Source organism: Protopterus annectens, chromosome 8.part0 (assembly GCF_019279795.1).
Source record: "Protopterus annectens isolate FY-2018-M chromosome 8.part0, PAN1.0, whole genome shotgun sequence".
In the NCBI taxonomy this organism is placed as follows: Eukaryota; Metazoa; Chordata; order Ceratodontiformes; family Protopteridae; genus Protopterus; species Protopterus annectens.
This window is the reverse complement of record NC_056741.1, coordinates 1,867,722,733-1,867,738,231: the sequence shown is the minus strand read 5'-3', so window position 1 is coordinate 1,867,738,231 and position 15,499 is coordinate 1,867,722,733.

Here is a 15,499-nt window from a genome sequence, read left to right as displayed (position 1 = left end):
AGGAAGTAACTGTTGAACAGACAAGATTCAAAAAAGATTCAAAAAAATCTTGCTATTTTCCCACTTTCTATAATTTTTTAAAAAAGTTCAGTTACAGAGTTGCTGTTCTGAACTGTTTGTAAGTTTCTTGGAGGCCAGTGCTTACTTGGGCTAAAGGGAAGTCTCTGAGTTCACCAGTGGCAATTGTTAACACTGAGCAGCCTTGCCTGTCCCTGTAGGAGTGGTTATTGCCTAGAAATTGTAGTTTTATTGGCCATTTTGGGTCAATTCCAAACTCCTTGATCTCTCTCTCTCTTAAAACCCTGCAACTCTCTTTTTGCATGGTCTTGCTCACAGAGCAGCATAGGGCAGCGCCGGTTTACTGGGGTATACTTTTCCTGGCTCCACAAAGTCTGCACTGCAAATTTTCCCTTAGAACTAGACAAGCCATAACTCAAGTGCTTCAGATCAACACCTCTTTTTGCAGCTCTTGCATAACCCAAATCAACACTTGTCCAAATCTCCTAGACATCACTATTATTTTCCAAATCTCCTAAACAGCACTATTATAATACAGCATAAAACCCTCGATTGTCCACAGGACAAGTGAAATTTACTTTTCCAAGCATGGCCAGAGGTCATCTTCAGGTATACTGTCCAGTTCATCTGGTGGAATTGGGCATCCTGAGGCAATGTCACAACTGCCTCATGTATACAGACAACCCTCTCCTCTTACCTCTAGACACAAACTCGTGTGAGAGATGCAAATACACAGCCAGACTGGAGGCTAAGCACTCTCAACCCATGACTGTAACAGACAGTCAAGAGGAGAAGAGACACACTAGCATCACACCACCAGTCAGACATGGATCTACAAAACAAGCACCGGCAAAACATACACATAAATAAACAAAAATATATTCGGAGGCACTAGGTACCAATCTGAAAAAGAAACAGGGCCCTCCAAAGCAGACAAGCAAGCAACCTGCACCTCCAAACACAAGGCAGAAAACACATAATTCACCTCAGCAGTGTGCCTCAAGTCAGCCCCTAAGGAAAAACACCATACCCAACACGCTAGCAATAGGAGACGCTATAGTAAGGCACACAGATGTTCCACTCACTAGGCTGAACAAAGAGAAGGTTACTGTCAGCTGCCTGCCAGGTGCTAGGATCTGCCACATAACACAAGCACTTAGGTCACTCCATAACAAGTAAAAGTATGATGCTGTCATTGTACATGTTGGTGTGAATGATCTAAGGCGTACCTCCCTGGACTACATGAAAAGAGACATTGAGGAGCTCTCTGATCATGTAGCCCAAGCTGGTATGACCCTGACCTTGAGTAGCATACTACACAATGAACTCCGTCCCAAAATCCAAGAACAGTAAAACAGTGGGAGGTATCCGACCAAATAATCCACCAGATAGCAGTAGTAAAACTTTAATAAGAACTAGTAAAACAACGTAAAAAATACAGTGAGTGAAATCCAATCAAGCGCTTTCGCCTGATTCAATGTCAGGCTTTGTCAAGATGTTCACCAACAGTAAATGTTTAACTTAAATAGTGTAGCCACTTGCCTACCCAAGAGAATAATTAATTCTGTTAATGTGTTAATTATCCATTAAGATTTGTATTTAAAAGTGAATGTATCCTTAGTGTGAAAGCTTTACACAACGCTAACATTTAAAGTGTTTTGATCATATGCTTATTTCATCAAACGTTAAAAATAAAATAAACAAATGAGTGTGTCCCTATATATTGTCCAGAATAAAATCAATTGTTAGATTGGTTGGGTTTTTAGTTAGGTAACCATTTTCTACTTATTCTTAACAGATGATAAATGTGTGATCAATATATGATAAAAACAACAACATCACTAACTTTTAGTAAACAAGATGGTGATGTCTTCGTACCGAAAATATGTGTGCTATCTAATTGTAACAAATAATATTATATAAATAATATATATAGTGTGTCAATTTCATAATATACAATAAATAAATGAATATAACGTATTAAAAATGTATGTAAAAAATGTGTTAAGAAATGTGTAATATATTATTCTGTCAATTAGTTTTGTAGCACATATATAAAAAATATACAAATTGTTTATGAAGTTAAAAAATGTTCAATATCAAATATAATAGCTACCATGTGTATGCGTAAATGAATTAATAAATAATAAATACCAATATTCATGTAAATATATAAACATATAAATATATATAAATAAATAAATAAATAAAATTATAAATATATATATATATATATATATGTATATATATATAAATAAATGAATATGTACATGCATAAATAACCTGTTAAAGAACTTAAGCTAATGTGTTAATGATCTTAAAAACTTTACAACAGGCTCATAGATACAATGTTAAAATTGGTCATATGAATAAATAATTCCGTACAAAGTAAAGATGGAAAAAAATGGAAAAAATGGAATACCATGAAAACCAATCCAATATTATCAAATAAAAAGTTAAACCGTATAGAAAATACATTTAAACAACTTAGAATAATGTGTGAACTGGGAAGTTCTATAACCTTGCTCGTCTGATTTTCAGTACACTACTAATACTGATGGTGTCATTTAGTCCGGGAGGTCTGGAGGCATTTAATTTTAACTGCCATAATAATTCTTTGTACTCCAGTGTAGCCTCCCAGTCTCCACCTCTTGGGTTTAAGGGAACCTGCTCCAACACCATAAATTTCAAAGACATATTTGAACATGACTGGGAATGTTTAAAGAAAGCATTGGATTCTTTCCCTTTTTGAACATCATATATATGTTCATAAATTCTTTTATGTAAAGTTCTTTCCGTCTTGCCTATATAGAAAGAGGAGCAGGTGATACAATCCCCTAAGTATACAATACCCTTTGTTGCACAGTTGAAGTAAGAGTGTGAGTTAACCTTAAATTTCCTTGATGGAATATAGTAGCTACCGCTGTTTAATATATATGAACATTGCTTGCAGGCATTACATTTATATGTGCCTGCTTTTAAGCCATGAGTAGCAGTCAAGTTCTGCGATTGCCTTTCAAACATACCTTTTAAATTAATGTTTTTTGCATTTACAAATTTGGGCTCATTAGGTATGTACTTGTTGGTCTCCTCGTGCAATTGTAATATTGGCCAATATTTCAAAACAGTGTTCTTTATTTGTGTGGAGTCATTATTGTAGGTGTGTACAAAAATGTTGTTCAACTCTGCGTTGACCAATTGCTTCTCTTGAAGTGTATTATCCGAACCTAGACTAAGCAGGGGGAAGTATGTGTCCACCCTCTTGTTCTTGACCTCATGTATTGTTTTCTCTATTAGGGTTTTGGGATACCCTCTTTCTAAGAAAAGGTGTTGCAACAGGTCAACTTCCTTCTCAAATAATTGGTCAGTGCTACACATTCTTGATGCTCTGATAAACTGACCCTTCAGTATACCTTTCTTTTGAGAATAAGGGTGTCCACTATCAAAATGAAGGTACGAATTAGAAAAAGTACTTTTTCTGTAAATAGATGATTGAAAGATACACAAATCAACATTTTTACTTAAAAGGACATCCAAATAGTTCACACAGTCTTCTTTTATACTGTGAGTAAATCTTAAAAATTGTGTAGTGTTGTTAATGTATGAAAAAAATTCTTTGAAATCCTCTAAGCTGCCCTTCCAGAACACACAGATATCATCCAGGTATCGTTGGTAATGAATGATATTTTCTACCCATGGAGAGGAAAAAATGAATTTCGTTTCCCAGCAATGTAAAACCAAGTTGGCGTAGGCCGAGGCACAAGGTGTGCCCATGGCTACACCTTTTCTTTGTTTAAAAACCTCTCCATTGAAATAAATAAAGTTGTTGTGTAAAATAACTTCCATAAATTCTACAATTAAACCAGTAACATTTGCATTAAAATCAGAATGTGTCGACAAAAATTCATTAAACCATTGTAAACCCACATCATGTGGGATACTGGGGAACAGTTCAATCACATCTATAGTAGCCATAAAATCAGTTTGGTCATAAAAATCGTTTTTTATGTTTCTAAGAAATTCCCATGAATCTTTACAAATATAATTTAAAGATGCAACCAACTTTTTAAGGGAAATGTCGATAAACTTCCCCAAAGGTTCTGTGATGTTCCCCGCACCTGCCACTATTGGTCTAAATTTTAATGGGTTTAGACCTTTGTGTACCTTGGGGATACCAAAAATCACAGGGGTCAGGGGTTTGTTGACCAGTAGAAAATTGTATAATTTCTCATTAATCGCTCCCTGCATTAGATGATCTTGCAACATGTATTTTATTTTTGCATGTGCGATGTTAATCTCGTTCAATGAAGAAATGGTGTATTGTTCAGTATTTTGTAAAATGTTATACATACAAGCTTCATAATCATTTTGATACATCAACACTACCCCCCACCTTTGTCTGGTTTCATTACTCTAACTTTCTCTTCTTTAAGGGAATTAACTAAGGAATAGCATTCTTGGGAGAGATTCACTGGATTATTACTAGCTGTAGAATGTTGGTTTCTTATATCCAGTTCTACAAGTTCTTCAAAGATCCTCAGCACAGGGTGCATTGGAGGATTAAAAATACTTTTTCTTGTAAACAACTCCTGTGTAAAGGGCTGGCCTTTAAAAAACATGTTCAAGTTAAGGTGTCTAGTGAAAAGTTTTAATTCCAATATAGTTTTTGTGACATCTAAAGATCTTGCAGGGACAAACTGAAACCCTTTTGTAAAAAGGTCAAAGTATACATCATTGAGTAGAATATCTGTGTAATTGTAAATAACAAAATTATCTTTCGATTCAACTGAACAAAAATTAGTGTGAGACTCAGATGCTGACTCAGAGGTAACTTCCTCTATAAAAACATAATTTTGGGTTATCTGCGATTTCTGCCCCATCCCTGCTGTTTGTAAGGCTGACCCCTGTTCCCCTGCCTGTCTTGGGCAAAATGAAAAACCTGGTGTGTATTTTGGTTGTTATTATTGTTGTTAGTCTTCTGTGCCAAGCGTTCACTTCTTCTTGGCATTTCCTCTGGGACTAAGGGGTTGATGTCAGTACTAACAACCATTTCTCCATCTTTACTGTTTGTTTGGTTATTAAACAATCTCCCTCTGGTTATGGGTTGGTAAGCTACACCATTCCTATATTCAGCTAAATCCCTTTCTAGTTTTTTGATTTTTCTGTCCACTATTTTGCAACAGTACTGATCCACTTCTTGAAATACTGTGTCATAGTCTCTTTTAACACTCATAAAGTTACTATCACAAACTATAGTGTCATTGAGTTGATTTAACTCTGTTAACAGTGTGTCCATCTTATTCTCATATTCTTTAACCATAAGCTGAATCATTTCCAGTCCCATTCTGTTAAATAACTCTGTCAGTTCTTTAAATAAAGATGACCCTGGTGTAGCGTTATTCGGGAACTTATTGAGGTGGAGTCCTTTTGGGACTCTCTTAACACGTATACATTCCAATAAATAGTCTATTTCCAGCTGTGTAGACTTGTAAGCATAAAGTTTATCGTTAAATAATGAAAAGCTGTTAACTACATGCTTATCAGTTGAATCAGTGTCTGAAATCATACCTCGTTGGAAGGCAAACTGTTTACTGGTCCATGCGTTAAAGTTAAACGCTTTGGAAACACCTCCTGTTCCTTTTGCTTTCCCTGTTTGGTAGTTGAACACGGTATTCTTAGTTGCTTCCTCGGGTAAATGTCTCTCATTGCTGGAAACACTTCGTGAACTGTCTTTAGGAATATCCGAGTTGTGTTTTACGCCAAATTCGCGTTGCTGGTTCCCTGGTAACTGGTCATTCGAAACAGCATTACTCTGTTTCAACGAGTCGCTGAGTTGTGTGAGTAGGCAAATGACTTGTCTGAACTCCGCACGTGTAACTGGAGTGTCATCCGGGGCATCACGTAAGATGAGAGGTGTGCCATTGTAGTCAGACTGGTCGGTACCTTCTACCATGGAGAAAAACAAATGAAGTACAAAGCACAACGAACTCCGTCCCAAAATCCAAGAACAGTAAAACAGTGGGAGGTATCCGACCAAATAATCCACCAGATAGCAGTAGTAAAACTTTAATAAGAACTAGTAAAACAAAGTAAAAAATACAGTGAGTGAAATCCAATCAAGCGCTTTCGCCTGATTCAATGTCAGGCTTTGTCAAGATGTTCACCAACAGTAAATGTTTAACTTAAATAGTGTAGCCACTTGCCTACCCAAGAGAATAATTAATTCTGTTAATGTGTTAATTATCCGTTAAGATTTGTATTTAAAAGTGAATGTATCCTTAGTGTGAAAGCTTTACACAACGCTAACATTTAAAGTGTTTTGATCATATGCTTATTTCATCAAACGTTAAAAATAAAATAAACAAATGAGTGTGTCCCTATATATTGTCCAGAATAAAATCAATTGTTAGATTGGTTGGGTTTTTAGTTAGGTAACCATTTTCTACTTATTCTTAACAGATGATAAATGTGTGATCAATATATGATAAAAACAACATCACTAACTTTTAGTAAACAAGATGGTGATGTCTTCGTACCGAAAATATGTGTGCTATCTAATTGTAACAAATAATATTATATAAATAATATATATAGTGTGTCAATTTCATAATATACAATAAATAAATGAATATAATATATTAAAAATGTATGTAAAAAATGTGTTAAAAAATGTGTAATATATTATTCTGTCTGGCTGAACAAAGAGAAGGTTACTGTCAGCTGCCTGTCAGGTGCTAGGATCTGCCACATAACACAAGCACTTAGGTCACTCCATAACAAGTAAAAGTATGATGCTGTCATTGTACATGTTGGTGTGAATGATCTAAGATGTACCTCCCTGGACTACATGAAAAGAGACATTGAGGAGCTCTCTGATCATGTAGCCCAAGCTGGTATGACCCTGACCTTGAGTAGCATACTACCTTCACCTAGAATTATTCCACAATACAAAGACAAAATTATCAATTTCAACAATTGGCTAAGCTTCTGGTGTCATTCTAAGGGGATCCAGTGTCTGTCTGCCTGGGATGACATGATAGACAAGCCTCGCTGTTTCGCCAGAGATGGTTTGTATCTGTCACCCCTAGGCTATCAAATACTGGCCAAGGCTCTTGCCGTCCCCATAGTGCCTTTTTTAGGCAAGGCTCAAAGGACAAACCAACCACTAAAACTGGCACAGGTAACCAAAAACTAAGGGTAATGCTACTCAATGCCAGAAGTCTCAACCTCAAAATGCACGTACTCAATGCACTCCTCAGTATGGAGAAAGTCGATGTTTGTGCAGTGATGGAAACCTGGTTCAAGGCTCCAGAGAGCACCCCAGCACTACCAGGTTACAATTCATATCATACCTTCCGGCCTCAGTTACCAGATCGCAATACAAAGAGCGGAGGTGTATCCATATTCATCAAGGATACCCACATCTCCAGGTTAGTGGCACAGCATGATGCCCCAGAGATCATCCATGCGCAACTATCAGCAGGCAAAACCACATTTCAAGTCATAGCCTGTTATAGATCACCCACCATGTCCCAAGATGCTCACTCAGCATTCCTTGAGGCATTGGAAAATATAAAGGTCCTACCCAACACCATAATTTTGGGGGATTTCAACTACCCTGGTATAGACTGGGCGAACTACCAAAGTTCTAACTCCTATGCCCAGCGGTTCATAGAATTTATAAATTCAAATGCCCTTGAACAACTGGTATGTTCTCCCACTAGAGTGGACAACATATTGGATTTAGTCATCACAAATATGGGCGCCCACTGTACCACACCTATTATTACTCCCTCTCTGGTCAGAGCAGATGACAAACTGATAACCCTGGACATCCTCACCCCTTCACCTTCCCCAGTCAAAGAAACCATCGTAAAAAACCTTTCCAAAGCAAACTTCATACTACTTGCATCAGAAGTGGAAAACTTCACTATTCTCTTGCAGAAGGATAATGATATCCAGGATGCAGCATCCTACACCAAGGCACTTTATATACATCTTCGGGTTTGCATGGACCATGCTATCCAAAATAAAACCAAGACTCCTTCCTCAAGCAAGAAGAAACCAGCCTGGTGGACTCCGGCCATAAGCAAACTATACCATAAAAGGAGGAGACTTATAGAAAAAAAGGCCAAATATCAAGTAGAAAAGTCATCCCTGATCAGCATTAGTAAGAAATTGAGTGCCCTCATCAAGTCAACTAAAGCTAATTTTGAAAAGAAAGTTGCCAAGGATGCCAGGGATAACCATAAGGCCTTCTATGGTTATGTCAAAAACCTAAATGGCAATGCTCAGGTCTGTTCTGAGCTAGTACAAAATGGAACAAAATACACTGACCCCTCTGACATTGCCAACATCTTGGATGACAGGTTCAATGCAAATTCCCCCCCCTCACCACCTACAGGGCCTATTACTATTTCAGGGGATTGTGTAACTCCAATTATTACTGATACATTGGTTAATAAAGCTCTATTTAAAGCTAAAAACACTGCCTCCATGGGACCAGATGGTGTCCTGGGCTCTGTCATACGCGAGATCCAAAATGAATTAACCCCACATCTGAATACCCTGTTCAATCTCAACCTCTCGACAGGATATGTGCCCATAGAATGGTGCACAGCAATGGTGGTTCTGCTGCACAAGGGTGGACCCACAACTGACCCTGTGAACTACTGACGAATAAGCCTGACCAGTCTGATCTGTAAGGCAATGGAGCGAATCATTATGGAACCCATAAATGGAGAGATTGGGAACCTCCAAACACTTGACCCCACACATTTCGGCTTCGTCAAGGGCAGATCATGCTTCCTGAACCTGGTGGACTTCTTTGAGACAGTTACTCAAGCTATAGATAAGGGAAAGGAGGTACACATGGCTTACCTTGACCTTGCTAAAGCATTTGACACCATTCCCCATTCAGGTATTATTGATAAATTCACCAACCTGGGCAAAAACCCTTACATCACAAGATGGATTGCAAACTGGCTCTCAGACAGATCCCATAAAGTAAGAGTAGCGGGATCTATGTCCAAATCCAGACTAGTAATGAGCGGTGTGCCTCAGGGCTCTGTCCTGGGGCCCCTTCTGTTTGGTATATACTTCTCAGAAGTACAGGCAAGCACTGAAGGGCTGTGGCTGACCAAGTTTGCAGATGACTGCAAACTGGGTGCTATAATAGTGTCTCCAGCTGACATGGATATCCTCCAGAAGGGCCTTAATGAGACTGATGCATGGTCTCAAGCTAAATGCCAAAAAATGTGTAGTAATCCCCTTTGGAAAAAAGAGTACCCATGAACTACCACATAGGAGGTAACCCCCTGAAATCTGAAGAAGTAATAAGGGATCTAGGGACCCAAGTAGATAGTCAGCTTTCCTTTGATAACCATGTTGCCAAGGTGGTTAGAAAATCCTTCTGTGTGACCCATGTCTAACATATAGAGCCATGTCCAACCCAGAACTGTTGAACATGCTCCACCTTAGCAAAACCAAATCTTCTCAAGCTACACGCTCTAGGGATATAAACCTCAGCACAACAATGAATAGAACATGCTGGAGGGATAGATTCCCTTTTCAAAGACTTCCCTTGCTATGGAACAAGGTCCTTATCTAAATAAGACAGAGCCCCTCACTGTCACTCTTCAAGAGGAACCTTGATGAGTGGATGGGTAACAGAAAGTTCACACCAGGGATCATACCAACAGCTCTACTAAATAGGGGCTAAGGGTACTAGCTGCTAGATCAAGGTTCTAGGGAACTACCCAAAGGGGCGGTGAATACTGCACAACATGGCTGGGCTAATATATGCCTTCGGGCAGACAGCCCAGTACCTACCTATGAACCTATGGGATTGTTGGAGGGAAAAAAATGAGAAAGAGGTGGAAATATGTACAGAATCTGAAGTGTAGGGGAGAAAAATTATAAATTCAATACGTAAGCCATGAGGCTGATTAGAGGATTTACTGTAGGTCTCTTTTGTTTTAAACATTACACTCACAATCAATGGGTTTATGCTGCCACCTATTGGGGAAAGGAGGGTGGTACACTGGAAGAAGAAGGTTTGTCGAGACTCAAATCTACAGAGCAGGAAGAGTCAATTAAAAGTCCAGAAAAACAATCAATGACCTGAAGTTGGAAAGGTGCTACAGTCAGGGAGAAGGTATGCAGTTTAGAACTTTCTTATTTTCAAAAATTGACAAAGTATACATATGGGATTATTTGAGGGAAAAAATGAGAAAGAGGTAAAAAAGTCCACAGTATCTGTAGTGTAGGGCATAGAGGATTATAAATACAATATGTGAGGCATGAGGCTGGTTAAAGGATTTACTGCAGGTCTCTTTTGATTTAAACTTTACAGGCACAATCAATGGTGTATGCTGCCATCTAGTGGCGAGTGGAGGGTGGTACACTGGAAGAAGGTTTGTCGAGACTCAAATCTACAGAGCGGGAAGAGCCAAGAAAAAGTAAAAAAAAAAAAAAAAAAAACAGTCCGTGATCTGAAGTTGGAAAAGTGCTACAGCCAGGGAGAGGGTTTGCAGTTTAAAACTTTCTTATTTTAAAAATTGCAAATGGATACCTATCGGATCATTGGAGGGAAAATTGAGAAAGTGTTGGAAAACCCCCAAAATCTGTAGTGTAGAGCAGAGAGAATTATAAATACAATACGTAAAGCATGAGGCTGGTTATAGGATTTACTGCAGGTCTTTTTTGCGTTAAACTTTACAGTCAAAATCAGTGGGTGTATGCTGCCACCTACTGGTGAGAGGAGGGTGGTACACTGGAAGAAGAAGGTTCATCAAGAATCGAATCTACAGAGCAGGAAGAGCCAAGAAAAAGTCCAGAAAAAATCAGTGACCTGAAGTTGGAAAGGTACTACAGCTATGGAAAAGATATGCAGTTTAGAACTTTCTTATTTTAAAAATTGCAAAGGTATAGATATGGGATTATTGGAGGGAAAAAATGACATAGAGGTAGAATAGTCCACTGAATCTGTAGTGTAGGGGAGAGAGAATAATAAATACAATATGTAACACATGAGGCTGATTAGAGGATCTACTGCAGGTCTTTATTGTTTTAAACTTTACAGTCACAATCAGTTGTGCATGCTGCCACCTAGTGGTAAGAGGAGTGTGGTACACTGGAAGAAGAAGGTTCATCCATACTCTAATCTACAGCGTGGAAAGAGCCAATAAAATGTCCAGAAAAACAATAAATCAGTGACCTGAAGTTGGGAAGGTGCTACAGCCAGGGAGAAAGTATGCAGTTTAGAACTTCCATATTTCAAAAATTGCCAAATTTACATCTGAGAATATCCATGGGAAAAAATGAGAAAGAGATGGACAAGTCTGCTGAATCTGTAGTGTAGGGCAGAGAGAAAATTATAAATACCATATGGAAGGCATGAGCCTGGTTAGAGGATTTACTGCAGGTCTTTTTTTTAAACTTTACAGTGACAAACAATGGGTGTATCTGCCACCTAGTGGCAAGACCAGGGTGGTACACTAGAAGAAAAAGGTTCATGGAGACTTGAATTTACAGAGCGGTAAGACCCAAGAAAAAGTCCAGAAAAACAATCAGTGACCTGAAGATGGAGGGGTGCTACAGCCAGGAAGAAGGCATGCAGTTTAGCACTTTCTTATTTCAAAAATTGCAAAGGTATAAATATGGGACTATTGGATGGAAAAAATGAAAAAGAGGTGTAAAGGTCCACAGAATATGTAGTGTAGGGCAGAGAGAATTATAAATATAATACATAAGGCATGAGGGTGGTTAGAGGATTTACTGCAGGTCTTTATAATTTTAAACTTTACAGTCACAAACAATTAGCATATGCTGCCACCTAGTGGGGAGAGGATGGTGGTACACTAGAAGAAGAAGGTTAATCGAGACTCAAATCTAAAGAGCGTGAAGAGCAAAGAAAAAGTACAGAAAAACAATACATGACCTAAAATTGGAAAGGTGATACAGCTAGGGAGAAGGTATGCAGTTTAGAACTTTCTAAGTTCAGAAACTGCAAAGGTATACATATGGGTTTATTCAAGGGAAAAAATGAGAAAGAGCTGGAAAAGTCACAGAATATGTAGTGTAGGGCAGAGAGAATTATAAATACAATACATAAGGCATGAGGCTGGTTAGAGGATTTACTGCAGGTCTTTTTTGTTTTAAACTTTACAGTCACATTCAGTGGGTGCATGATGCCATCTACTGATGGCAGGATGGTGATACACTGAAAGTAGAAGGTTTGTGTAGACTTGAATCTACAGAACGCGAAGAGCCAATAAAAAGTCCAGAAAAACAATTAGTGACCAGAAGTTTTAAAGGTGCTACAGCCAGAAAGAAGGTATACAGTTTAAAATGTTCTTATTTCAAAAATTGCAAAGGTATACATATGGAGTTATTGGATAGAAAAAAAATGAGAAAGAGGTGGAAAAGTGTACAGACTCTGTAGTGTAGGGGAGAGAATTATAAATACAATATGTAAGGCATGAGGCTGCTTATAGGATTTACTGCAGGTCTTTTTTGTTTTTAAATTTACAGTCACAATCAAGGGGTGTATGCTCCCATCTAGTGGTGAGAGGAGGGTGGTACACTGGAAGATGAAGATGGTTGTCGAGTCTTGCTGGAATAGTCAAGAAAAAGTCCAGAAAAACAATCATTGACCTGAAGTTGGAAAGGTGACAGAGCCAGGGAGAAAGTTTGTATTTTAGAACATTCTTATTTCAAAAATTGCAAATGTAAACATATGGGATTATTGGAGGAAAAAATGAGAAAGAGGTGGAAAAGTCTGTAGTATCTGTAGTGTAGGGCAGAGAGAATTATAAATACAATACATAAGGCATGAGGCTGATTAGAGGATTTACTGCAGGTCTTTTTTGTGTTAAACTTTACAGTCACAATCAGTTGGTGCATGCTGCCACCTATTGACGAGATTGGAAAAAGAAGGCTTGTCGAGACTCAAATCTACAGAGTGGGAGGAGCCAAGAAAAAGTCGAGAAAAACAATTAGTGACCTGAAGTTGGAAAGGTGATACAGCTATGGAAAAGACATGCAGTTTAGAACTTTCTTATTTTAAAAATTGCAAAGGTATATATATGGGATTATTGGATGGACAAATGACAAAGAGGTGGAAAAGTCCACGGAATCTTTAGTGCAGGGCAGAGAGAATAATAAATACAATATGTAAGGCATGAGGCTGACTAGAGAGTTTACTGCAGGTCTTAAAACTTTACAGTCAAAATCAGTGGGTGCATGCTGCCACCTAGTGGTGAGATGAGGGTGGCACACTGGAAGAAGAAGGTTCATACAGACTCGAATCTACAGAGTGGGAAGAGCCAATAAAATGTCCAGAAAAACAATCAGTGACCTGAAGTTGGAAAGGTGCTACAACAATTGAAAAAGTATGCAGATTAGAACTTTCATATTTCAAAAATTGCAAAGGTATACATCTGGGAATATTTGAGGGGAAAAATGAGAAAGAGGTGGAAAAGTCTGCTAAATCTGTAGTGTATGGCAGAGAAAGAATTATAAATACAATATGGAAGGCATGAGCCTGGTTAGAGGATTTACTGCAGGTCTTTTTTGTTTTAAACAATGGGTGTATGCTGCCACCTAGTGGCAAGAGCAAGGTAGTACACTGGAAGAAAATTGTTAGTGGAGACTTGAGTCTACAGACACAAGAAAATGTCCTGAAAAACAATCAGTGACCTGAAGTTGGAGGAGTGCTACAGCCAGGAAGAAGGAATGCAGTTTAGAACGTTCTTATTTCAAAAATTGCAAAGGTATACATATGGGACGTTTGGATGGAAACAATGAAAAAGAGGTAGAGAAAGTCTACAGAATATGTTCTGCAGGGCAGAGAGGATTATAAATACAATACATATGTCATGAGGCTGGTTAGAGGATTTACTGCTGATCTTTTTTGTTTTAAACTTTACAGTCACAATCAATGGGTGTATGCTGCCACCTCGTGGTGTGAGGAGGGTGGTACACTGGAAGAAGGAGGAAAAATGAGACTTGAATGTACAGAGCAGGAAGAGACAAGATAAAATCCAGAAAATCTATCAATGACCTGAAGTTGGAAAGGTACTATAACCAGGGAGAAGGTATGCAGTTTAGAACTTTCTTATTTCAAAAATTGCAAAGGTGTACATAAGGGATTATTGAATGAGAAAAATGAGAAAGAGGTGGAAATGTCCCCGGAATCTGTAGTGTAGGGCAGAGAGAATTATAAATATAATACGTAAGGCATTTGACTGGTTAGAGGATTTACTACAGGTTGTTTTTGTTTTAAACTTTACAGTCACAATCCATGGTTGTATGCTGCCACCTAGTGGTGAGAAGGAGGGTGGTACACTGGAAGAAGAAAGTTCGTCGAGACTTGAATCTGCAGAGTGGGAAGAGCCAAGAAATAGTTCACAAAATACAGTCAGTGATCTGCAGTTGGAAAGGTGCTACAGCCAGAGAGAAGGTATGCAGTTTATAACTTTATTATTTCAAAAATTGCAAAGGTACACATATGGGATTATGGGAGGGAAAAATGAGAAAGAGGTGGAATAGTCCAGAAAATCTGTAGTGCAAGGCAGAGAGAATTATAAATACAATTCATAAGGCATGAGGCTGGTTAGCGGGTTTACTGCAGGTCTTTTTTCTTTTAAACTTTACAGTCAAAATCAGTGGGTGTATGCTGCCACCTCATGGTGGGAGGAGGATGGTACACTGGAAAAAGAAGGTTTGTCAAGATTTGAATCTACAGAGCAGGAAGAGCTAAGAAAAAGTCCAGAAAAAAAGCAGTGACCTGAAGTTGAAAGGGTGCTAAAGCCGGGGAGATGGTATGCAGTTTAGAACTTTCTTATTTCAAAAAATTCAAAACTATACTTATGGGATTATTGGAGTGAAAAAAAATGAGAAAGAGGTTAATAGTCCACAGAATCTGTAGTGTAGGTCAGAGAGAGTTATAAATACAATATGTAAGGCATGAGGCTGGTTAGAGGGTTTACTGCATGTCTTTTTTGTTTTAAACTTTATAGTTAAAATCAGTGGGTGTATGCTGCTACCTAGTGGTGAGAGATGGGTGGTACACTGGAAGAAAAAGGTTCATTGAGACTCGAATCTTCAGAGAATGAAGAGCCAAGAAAAAGTCCTGAAAAATAATCAGTGACCTGAAGTTGGAAGGGTTCTTCATCCAGGGATATGGTATGCAGCTTATAACTTTCTTATTTCAAAAATTGCAAAGGTATACATATGGGAGTATTGGAGTGAAAAAAATGAGAGAGAGCTGAAATAGTCCACAGAATCTGTAGTGTAGGGCAGAGAGAACTATAAATACAATACGCAAGGCATGAGGCTGGCTAGAAGATTTACTACAGGTCTTTTTTGTTTTAAAATTTACAGTCACAAATAAAGGGTGTATGCTGTCACCTAGTGGTGAGAGGAGGGTGGTACACTGGAAGAAGTTTCATTGAGACTTGAATCTACAGTGAGGGAA